Raw genomic sequence first — 12,166 nt, 5'->3', positions numbered from 1 at the left:
AAACGGATTTTTTTAAACTTGATGAAAGTATATATGCGGTATTTTCCAAACTTTATATTATGCAATAAATTTAAAATAAAAAGATGTGACTGGATATTTAAAAATGTTTTTTCATCACAAATATGTTAATTATGTAAGTTTCTTCAAAGCTTAAATAAGTTTGGATAATGACTATATTTTAAGTTATAACCATCAATAAAAATATACACGAGCAGCCACATTATATAGTTAACAATAATATCCATAATTTTTTTAAATTCTTTTTAATTCATGCCTTAATTGTTGGCTTACATTATTTTTTACAGAAGTATGTCATAGGAGCAATATTTGTCAGTCTTTGTATTTAAATTGGTAAACAACCAATACACTATGGCTATTTCAACCTAGCTTGTACCATCAGGTATGCGTAGATTAATACAAACTCCAATAATATGGCGATATAAGAAAATAAGACCTAATCCACAAGGAAAATAATTGATATAAAATAAGACCTCTCTAAAAATTTTCATACCTAAGTGGCAGCATACAAAGGTACTTTTTACACTGATGGCCATAAATAAACACAATTTATTAATTAGGTATCGTTTTTGTTCTTTGCGCTAAACAAAATTTGCAACACCTAAATCTTTCAGAAAAGCTTGCTGTGGTTTAAATGTATTTAAGACAGTATAAGTCGTAGGAGCACGATTTGTCAGTCTTCGTATTTAAATCGGTAAATACTAACATACTAGCTCACAGGACTAGTGATGGGAAGACCTGGTTCGTTTCGGTGACCCGGGTCTTCCAGCTCATTCATTAAAATGATCCGTTCATAAAGATCCGTTCATATGAACGACTAATTAAATTTATTCTTTAGATTACAATATTGATATTTTTATGAATCTTTCTGAGAATATATGAATTAATGATAATGCAGGACCCGTTCATAGAAATTCTTTAATTAAAATGACTAGATCCATTCTAAGTTTAGAAAATCCTAAGTTTAGAAATTTCCAAATCTAGTTTCAATTTTCCAGGTACCAAATGTTATTAAAATATAAAGGCCTTATATTAGAATCTTTTCATCACACCACTTGACACTGTATAGTTGGTTGCCTAACTATTCACATAATTTTCTCACCACAATTTCATTTCACATACATAATTTATAACAATAACATTAATGGTTGATACTGTTTATTATTAATTAATTAATTAATGAATTAATTTTATTTTATTTCAACTTTCACAATTTTAAACAACGTTAGCTTCTGTCTTAAATAGACATATACAGTTACACTCATGATACTATGAATAACAAGATAGGATCTTCCCGTAGCACAAAATCGGTCGTGTTCGCGCATGCCGTCATTGGAGACCAGAATTTGAATTCGTGTTAAAGTTAAATGGGATTTTTATACATTCTGTGATGAAATTATTCGATTAGCAAAATAATAATATTAAAAAAAGGTTTAATAATTACAATAATCGTACACAAAAGGATATCTCCAAACTATTTATTAAAGATTATTTATTGACACAAAAAACTGACATTACGAACGTGCAGGTCTCCAATTACGTCACGACTTATGCGCAATATCTTATCTTCTTAATCATAGCATCATGGTTACACTGACTGCTCTGTCATAACTTCCGTCATAACCTGCCAAGATTGTCATTTCAATCAGTTGCTTTAATAAAGTCCACGTAGACATACCGTCTCAGGACTTGCAACTTAATGCAGAGTCATATGTCGCCATGTTACCAATCCAACGGTAACTTTACCATCTTAATTGTAAATCAGACATAATGTAAACTAAATTTTATTTAATAATTTTTAAAGGGTTTTTACCCACATATTTAGTGGCTACATCCATGTATTAACTAGTAAGTATTAACCACATTTTACATTAACCTTAGTCAAAACTTAAATTATTTCATGTTCTTTTTAATTAAGTGGTTAAATACTTTTTTTAGGACACTGATGATGGAATACTTATTTTAAAAACGTTTTGTCAATTTAACATAGCCCAACTGGGTTTTTTATATACCTTTTTATAAAGGATTTTATTCAAAAAATTTATTAATATATGGTATACAGCCAAATACAGGAACTTAGTTTCCTTGTGGAAATTAATAAACTGTTTTTGTTCATAGCAATCAGAGTAGATGGCACCTTTGTATGCTGCCACTTAGCTGGAAAAATTTCTAGAGACGTTTTGTTGGTCTTCTTGTATAACTTTTTAGAACTCTAGGTATGACTGATAATACCAAACATAATAACTCATCCAAAAAGGATTAGTGATAGAGTACTTTGGTTCAGGGTCATTTGCATATAAAAATAACATGTGTCTTACAGGAAAAGTGGACCTGGTTGAGTACATGACAAGTGTATATTAAACACACATGCGCTAATAGGTCTAAATAAGTAGAAATCAGCTCAAAGTCATAACAGACTTCCTGTATAGGGCCAAGGCAGTCTTGCAAACAGTAAGATATATGACAGGTACTAGACAGCAGACCATAGACACTTTTTGGCGAGTACCAAGTGATTCCAGAAATATATGGTATCCATCCACTAGACCTCTACAAGCTGATAGAGGGCTAAAGAATTATGCCAATAATTCAGTTATATTACCAATAGAAATTGGTATTAATAATTAATGAAAAATGTAGGTATAATAGGTGAATTGACAGAACTATGTCCTGTTTATAATAGAAGACTTTCCAAAAACTGACTTTTTATAGTAGATAGTATAAATAGATAAAACATTTTTTATATTTTGTTTCCGTTTTAAAACAGACTTTAAAAAATAGTTTACAAAGCAACAAAACTTACCCCGCCCATTGAAATTTGATACAAGCTGGATGGTTTATCTGTTATCTTACCTAAAAGAAAAAAAAATAATTAATTTATATAAACAAACCAGTTCAATTTAAACATAGTATTGTTTTCAAGAAATTAATATATTGTTGTGAATTTATTAATTGTTATGTCTTTAATTTATAATGTCTTTACTAATTTATTATATTGTTCCTACTTTAATTTATTAAAAGGCACGATAATTTATATAAGTTTATTTATCACTACATATACAATAATTTATTAGTAGGCGAGCGTAACAATAATATCGCGAGCGCGAATTTTCTTTATTAACTCCCCTTCCATATAAAAATGTTTTATTTTTATACATAAATCGCCGTTATCTCGAAAAGTCCAAATCATTCTTGAGTAGACGGCGAAACGGTAAAGGCAAACTGGATTTCCCTCGCATCGGTTCGACCTTTTTCTGAAAGGTCGTTCAGGTAAATAGATGCCTCTCGTAAACTCTACAACATATTAGAATAAAAACATGTTACAGGTTAAAACTATGACTCATATTTTTTACGTAACATTGCCCCCCTCTCAAAAGATGGTTCCTCCTGGAACCTTGTCGGGGCTAGAACTGGAACGGTATGCTGGTATCGGCAACTGGACCCTCTTTTACAACTTCCAGTTGTATAAAAATGACAAGGGACGGTTTTCTCTCCGCACCAGTAACTATGCGGATTGCAACAGACTAACACCTGGACTTCGGTGTCTTTAAAGATCTCCTCCACCATATTTCGGATAACCCTCCAATCTAATTGGCGGCACTCCAACTTTGACATGGCTAACTTTTGCACGTCGGACTCTAGTACGTGCTCTCTCAATTGAAGTAAGGCTTCCCATACATCTCGGTAGGTAGGTTGGTCACGGGCAGTGTCTTTTGTTACCAGGTAGAAAAGGTAACGTGATGCATCTTGGAGTTTCAAGGTTTTACCGGGAGCTGGCACTTGGCATTGAAGTTCTGCAACTCGACCAAACTTCCTTCGAAAGACGGATGCCAACCCTGGTGCGTCTTTGATACTGGCCGGGATGGTAAGGGCCAGCGAGTAGTCATCGGGGAGCGCGAGTAGATCTTGCTTTTCTTCAGTGGTAACACCATGTCTCGCTTTACCGGTACCTCCATAGGCACCCATGAATTCCTCAAACGTGAGGTCAGACACATCTTGGACTTGGTTTACTTCCACTTCTTCATCTACGTCGTGGTCACCTTCGAAAGATGCCAACCGGTTATGATGTACTATCATCGGCTTTCCCCTCGGAATCTTGCTTATTCGGTAGATGACATCGTTGATCTTCTCCATGATGAGGTATGGACCTTCCCAAAACTGCTGCAATTTGGGAGAACAACCTTTTCGCTTCTTGGGATTATACAGCCATACTTTGTCGTTCTTCTTAAAGCAACCCTTTTCGGCTTGTGTATCGTACCGTTTCTTCATTCGGTCGCTAGCGATCTGAAGGTGGGAACGGACCAACTCATGTACATCGTCCATTCTTCTTCGTAATTCGATCACATAATCTTCACCTGCTACATCTTCTCCAGGTCGACACCCAAATTCTAGATCACAAGGTAGTCGCATTTCGCGTCCGAATAGGACTCTGGCTGGTGTCTGGCCCGTTGATTCGTTAACAGCAGATCTGTAGGCCATTGTGAAGAACGGAAGGTATTGGTCCCAGTCTCGCTGATGATCGGACACCATCTTTGTCAAATACTTGCCAACTGTCCTATTCATTCGTTCTACCATACCATCCGATTGCGGATGATACGCGGTAGTTCTTGTTTTCTTCATGCCTAGTCTATCACATATTCCTTGGAATAGATCACTTTCGAAGTTCCTGCCTTGGTCACTATGGATCTCCAAAGGCACTCCAAATCGGCTGATATATTCTTGGATCAACTTATCTGCAACGGTGGCGGCCTTCTGGTCTGGAAGTGCGTAAATCTCGACCCACTTAGTGAAGTAATCCATTACTACCAACATGTACTTGCCCCCATTTTCACTTTCTGGAAATGGCCCTGCAATGTCCAAAGCTATTCTTTCAAACGGGCTTCCAACATTATATTGTCTCATAGGAGCTCTCCTTTTCCGGTGAGGCCCGTTACTCGTAGCACAAATAGTACATTTCTTACACCAGTCCTTTACGTCGTCGGAACTGTTCATCCAATAAAACCGTTCCCGAATTCGCTGAAGGGTTTTCCTTACACCAAAATGCCCTCCCGATGGACTGTCGTGTAACTGACGAAGTACTTCGGCTATTCTGCTCTTTGGGATCGCCAACTGTCTTCTTTTCTCTGAACCGTCATCATTTTCCAGGACTCGTTTGAGCAAGCCATCTTCGATGATAAATGAGTCCCACTGGGCCCAATACGTCTTAACTACTGAGCATAGGTTTGATATTTCCTGCCAAGGTGGTCGACGGTTTTCCTCTTTCCATTTTCGGATTTTCTGTATAACTGGATCTCTCTCTTGTTCTTCCCTTATCATAGTAGGCGTCCAGTCGTCGTTGACAATCGTCGTTCTTAGCACTGCTGCTTCCTTGGATTCCGTTTTGTTGCAGTGGGGACACTCTGCTGGGCATGGCCGTCTGGAAAGAGAATCAGCGTTTCTGTGGCTAACTCCGGCTCGGTGCTCAATCTTAAAATCGTATTCTTGGAGTCGTTCGATCCACCTAGCTATCTGACCCTCTGGATTCTTAAACTGCATCAACCACTTAAGGGCGGCATGGTCGGTTCGGATTAAAAACTTCCTTCCATAGAGGTATTGATAGAAGTGCTCTACTGATTTCACTACTGCCAGAAGTTCTCTTCTCGTGACGCAATAATTCCGCTCAGGTTTTGAAAGAACTTTACTAAAATATCCGAGGACTCGTTCCTGTCCTCCTTGAATCTGAGACAGCACTCCTCCAATTCCCACATTACTTGCATCTGTATCTAAGATGAACTCTCCTTCTGGCAGTGGATACCCTAAAATTGGTGCTGTTATTAAATGCTTTTTCAAGGTCTCAAAGGCATTTTGGCAGTCTGTATCCCAGCGGTAATCTCTTGCTTCCTCCGTAAGTCGCGTTAATGGCTTAGCGATATCTGCAAACTTCTTAATAAACCTCCGGTAGTAAGTACATAGTCCAAGAAAACTTCTCACTTGATGTTTGTCAGTTGGTTTTGGCCATTCCTTAATGGAATCGATTTTTCCCTTATCCACGGCCACTCCTTCTTTACTGACTATATGACCCAGATAATTGACTTTACCTTGAAATAGCTGGCACTTCTTGGGGTTTAACATCAATTGGGCAGCTTTAAGTCGATTAAAAACGTTTTCTAAATTCTTCAGATGTTCTTCGAATGTCTCCCCCAAGACGATTATGTCATCCAAATAAACCAGGCATGTTTTCCAAGATAACCCTCTCAACACATTTTCCATAAGCCTCTCAAATGTCGCAGGAGCATTACAGAGTCCAAATGGCATAACGTTGAATTGCCACAATCCAGATCCTGTGGTGAAGGCCGTCTTTTCTTTATCTACTGGGTCCATTTCTACCTGCCAGTATCCAGACTTCAAATCCAAAGTAGAAAACAATTTACTTCCAGCCAATGTGTCCAATGTGTCATCGATCCGAGGCAGAGGATAACTATCTTTCTTGGTAACGTTGTTCAGCAAACGGTAATCCACACAGAACCTTGTCGTTCCGTCTTTCTTCTTAACCAGGACCACCGGAGAGACCCATGGGCTCGTAGAAGGTTCTATCACCCCGTCTTTCTTCATTTCCTGAACAATCGTTTCAGCTTCCTCTCTTTTCGCCTGTGGTAATCGTCGAGCTGTTTGACGAATTGGCTTAGCATTACCAGTATCAATTTTATGCTTGACAACGGTAGTTCTTCCCGTCTTTCCTCCTTTCGGTACGAAAATATCACGATACTGCCGAAGAAATTCCCTTAATTTCCTTTTCTCCATCTGATTTAGAGACTGTCCTGCAACTGCAACCATTTGGTCGAATTTGTCGTTGGAATTATCAGATGTTGTCGCCTGACGGATTATGGATGTCACAGGTACACAAGTTCCTACCTTTGTCTCTTTCTTGATGGTCACTGGGTAGTCGTTGACATTGATAAGTCTCACAGGAATTTCTTTAGCCGAAGTCACCAATTCCTTTCCAATTATGATTCCACGGCCAACCTCATCGTCGTGGTTCCAAGGCTCCATCATAACAGGTGTCCCTTCGTCTACAATTCCCTGTAGTCGCGCTACTATGATCGTTTCGCTTCTCGCAGGCACGACTGTATCTTCTGTAATGGCTGCTTGCACGGTGTTGTCATTATGTGGATGAAGAAATACCTCCTCGTTGCCAACCTTGATTACCTTATTCTTAAAATCCAATTGGAATCCATGCATATTCATTACGTCCATTCCTAATATAACATCCTCTTCGATGTCAGCAACTATAACAGTATGGACGAACTTTTCTGCTCCAACTCCCAATTGTACCTGGATTTCTCCATGAATGTTGGCATTTTCACCTGTAGCGGTCCGAAGTCGCAACCTCGTTGGTAACAGTTTCTTACGGCTGTTTATAACTGTTGGACGTATAATGGTTCTGGTCGCTCCGGTATCCACCAACAACGTATGTCTTTTACCATTTATTTCTCCATCTACATATACACTATCTTCACGACATTTCAAAGAAGCTATTAGTATGAGAGGGTCTTTGGAAAAGTTTTGGGTCGAAGCTGCCCCCCTAAGGCTGACCCGTTCTAGTTTTCCTGATGGTGAGTTTCTTGATTTGCGTCATACCTAGGGTGCTTACAGGAGCTTCGTACGTGTCCTATTTCGCCACAATTCCAGCATCTGATGGTCTTCGTTTTCTTGTATGTCATGCTTTTCATCATATTAACGAGCTGGTCAAGTTTATCTTCATCTCCTTCCTCTTTTACAGTCCTAACTTTACTGTACCCGCCAGAGGCCTGCGTAGCTGACTCGTATTCGAGGGCGGCGGATAAGACATCAACCAGCGTCTTGTGACGAGCTAATCGTAGTGTTCTCTGCATTTCATGATCACGAAGACCATCAATAAACGTTTGAACGGCCAATTTTTCCATCATGTCTTCGGGAGCTGTTGGATAAGCATATCGTACCAATCTGGCAATATCTACCTCATATTCTTGAAGAGCCTCATCTTTCTTCTGTCTACGATTTTTGAGCTGCGACTGATATACATGCTCCAAATGTTCGTGGCCATATCGCATATTTAACCTCTTCTTCAGTTGTTCGAAATCATCGGTCTCCTCTACGGCTATGGTCTGAAGCACATCTAAGGCATCTCCTCGAAGAGCGATAGTCAGGTTTACAGCCTTTTCTTTTTCAGACCATCCATTTGCTCTTGCGGCTGATTCGAACTGTTTCATGTAGTTGTTCCATGATGATTTTCCGTCGAAAGTTGGGACTTTAACATGAATAGAACCTCCACTTCCTTCAAATTTCGGCCGTGTCTCCAACTTACATTTCGTCTCGTCTTCTTTTATCTCCACTGTAATCGGATTGTTACCTCTCTCTGCTGTCCCTGTTTCCTCCATCTTCCTTTCCATCTCTTTCCATATCTTTTCTTCGAAGGCCAACATATCGGCAGCAACTTGGTTTTTTAACGAAGACACTCTATCGTCAAGAGCAGATATCTCTGAAGTGACTTTAGAGATGTTAGCAGAAACTTTGCTTTCCAGAGAAGAAATCTCGTTAGAAACTTTGCTTTCTAAAGAAGCGATGTCGCCGGATACTTTGTTCTCCAATGATGCGATGTCGCCGGAAACTTTGGCTACATCACCAGAAACTTTGGCTACATCACCAGAAACTTTGGCTACATCACCAGAAACTTTGGCTACATCAGAAGAAACTTTCGAAATATCGTCAGAAACTTTGTTCTCCAATTTCGAAATCGACGAGATGACAGCGTCTTCAAATATATAAGTCTCTGGATCTAGACCTTCTTCTAGCAAAGCGTTCTTTAGTCGTTGGACTAACTCAGCCTTTTTTCCGGTGGATGCTAATTCTCTGTCTTCAAGATGTCTTCTTAAATTAGTCACTGTCAGCTCATAAATCGTAGCCATTTTCACAATTTATTTTATATTCACTTGTATTATTATTATAAGTCTAATTTATGTTCGATCCCACTTCTGACACCATTTGTTGTGAATTTATTAATTGTTATGTCTTTAATTTATAATGTCTTTACTAATTTATTATATTGTTCCTACTTTAATTTATTAAAAGGCACGATAATTTATATAAGTTTATTTATCACTACATATACAATAATTTATTAGTAGGCGAGCGTAACAATAATATCGCGAGCGCGAATTTTCTTTATTAACTCCCCTTCCATATAAAAATGTTTTATTTTTATACATAAATCGCCGTTATCTCGAAAAGTCCAAATCATTCTTGAGTAGACGGCGAAACGGTAAAGGCAAACTGGATTTCCCTCGCATCGGTTCGACCTTTTTCTGAAAGGTCGTTCAGGTAAATAGATGCCTCTCGTAAACTCTACAACATATTAGAATAAAAACATGTTACAGGTTAAAACTATGACTCATATTTTTACGTAACAATATGTTAATATTATTAATATATGATTTTGAAATAAATTAAAACATAAAATAAGATTCCTAGTTTCATTAATTTTAATAGGATTAAAAACACACAAAAAATATAGAGAATTTTATTAATTAAGATATCTGGATAAATTTAAATACAGACGCCAAATATTATATCTCATGCTCTTGTTAAAGATGGACGTAATTATGAAAACCAGTAAATATGAAAATTAAAAACTTAAGGCAGGTAGTAGCAGAAAACGCAAAACTGCTGCCATTAATGAGAGATTTCTTTACGGTATCACAGTGCTAGATTGTTACTTAACATCACTACAGTCAAGAAGTCAAATTAAAGTCCACGGTAAAAATGTTGGAATTTGGAAGGTACGTTAAAAGTTAAATGAGTTTGTTTTGCAAGTTTGTAGACCAGGAAGTAGATTCAAATTGCTTCTGTACCACCAAGTAGTAAGACTACAATTTGCCATTGCACATTTGTATTGGAACTTAGTACACTGGAGTAATGTGTTTTCTAGTGAAGAATACAGATTCTGCTTATATTTTTTAGAAGACTGTAAAATGTAGCCTGGAGCCACAGCTCTGCTTATACAAGAAATGAATAAAGCCAAGGTAGATATCATTGCTTTACAGGGAATGAGGTGGACTAGCTAGGACTAGGCATCCTGGAAAAAAATAACTGCAATATTTACTACTGTGGACATCCTACCCGAGACGAATTTGGTACGGGATTTATTGTAAGCAGCAAGGTCAAACATAGTGTAATTGATTTTAAAGCTATTGATCATAAAATATGTCGAATAAGTCTTAAAGGGAAGTTCGTTAATATTAGCATTATTTAAAAAATGCACAGTTTCTGAGCGTTCTACAGCGTCCCCAACTCCTTCATCAGAACATATCTTTGAATTATCAAAAAACAAAGAGAAAAAGACTAAATTAAACCAAGAAAAGAAACCAAAAAAGACGCCAGAGAAAATGCTGAAGAAAGAAAGAAAGAAAGAAATAAAGAACGACATTAATAGTATTGAAATACCATTAGAAGGAAACTTCAGGGCAATTGCAGTCAGAATCAAGGACGTAACTACCTTTTCCGTATGCAACATATACATTCCCCTCAACCAAGGACTTAACCATAACGAAATATCGGACCTCTTAAATCAAATACCTACTCCACGACTAATTGTCGGAAACTTCAACGCACATAACCCTTTATGGCGTGTAAAAAAATTAACGAGTCTCGGTATAAAAATAGAATCTCTTCTGGAAAAATTCAACCTAAATCTACTTAATGGTGGACAAGACACCCGTTTCGACATAAGAACGGATGAAGGTTCTGCTATTGACTTATCATATGTGAACCATCAATAACGCATATGCTTTCATGGGATGTATTACTGGAGATATACGATGGTGATCACAATCCTGTTCTTCTTCTTTCAGTGCCTATTCGTTCCGAATATTGGCAATCATTCTGGCTATAATTATTTTATTCACTGATGCTTTAAATAGATTCGTTGTTGTTGTGGAGAACCATTTCCTCAGGTTCTTCAACCATGATATTCTCCTTCTCCCAATTCCTCGCTTTCCGAATACTTTACCCTGTAGGATTACCTTTAGTAATCTGTATTTAGTGCTGTTTCTTATTATATGTCCGATACTATCCTGTTATAATTCATAAAAAAGAATCATCTACAGCTATACCAGAAGTAAAATGGAACTTAATAAATGCGGATTGGAAGAAATTTTAAAACCATATCCAACACAACTTGAATGTCATAAATCAAAACAGCAATGTGAGTGAAGAAGTAGATTTTATTACAAAACTGATAATAGATTCAGCAGATAAAAATATTGGAAAAATTAACTTTGCCAGTAAATTCCATCCAGTTCCTTAGTGGAACCATGAATGTAAACAAGCAATAGAGCAATCCAAAAAAGTGTTTATTAAATTCAAACGACAGAAAAATGAACAAAACTCTTTATAATTCAAACGACTACGAGCTATAACCAGATTTACTATCAAAAAAGCAAAACGTGAATCTTGAATAACATACGTTTTGACAATTAACAGTTCTACTCCAATGGCAACTGTATGGAAAAAAGTAAAAAGAATATCTGGTACAAAATCACACAAGTCGATAAATCTGGTTATATCTGTTTTGTGAGCAAAATAATGTAATATATAAATCTCAAAAAGAAATATCAAATATTATCATTAGGTTATGAAAAAAAACTCAAGCAATGCAAACTATTCACCAAATTTCTTAAAGAACAAAAGAAATGAAGAAAAATATACCATAGATTATGAAGATCAAAATAACAGTGAAATAAACTTTCCAATATCGATGGATGAATTAGAAACGGTAATGAAAAATTGTAAGAACTCGTTTACTGGGCCAGATAATATACCCAATATTTTTCTAAAAAACCTCACCTACCCATCTAAAGAATACTTACTCAGCATGTACAACCTAATCTTCTCGAAAAATGTATTTCCAGAATCCTTGAGAAATTCAATAATAATTCATATTCCTAAACAAAGTAAATCAAAATCAGATCCCGAAACATATAGGCCAATATCTCTTTATTGTAGTATGGGCAAAATGCTAGAAAAAATACTAAATAACAGACTCGTGTGGTATCTGTAATCAAAGAAACAAATTATACCAGAACAAAGTGGCTTCGGAAAGCGTCGTTCTACTGTAGACGACCTTATTGATGTAGAA

Source organism: Diabrotica undecimpunctata, chromosome 2, assembly GCF_040954645.1.
Source record: "Diabrotica undecimpunctata isolate CICGRU chromosome 2, icDiaUnde3, whole genome shotgun sequence".
In the NCBI taxonomy this organism is placed as follows: domain Eukaryota; kingdom Metazoa; phylum Arthropoda; class Insecta; order Coleoptera; family Chrysomelidae; genus Diabrotica; species Diabrotica undecimpunctata.
This window is presented reverse-complemented; position numbering follows the sequence as displayed.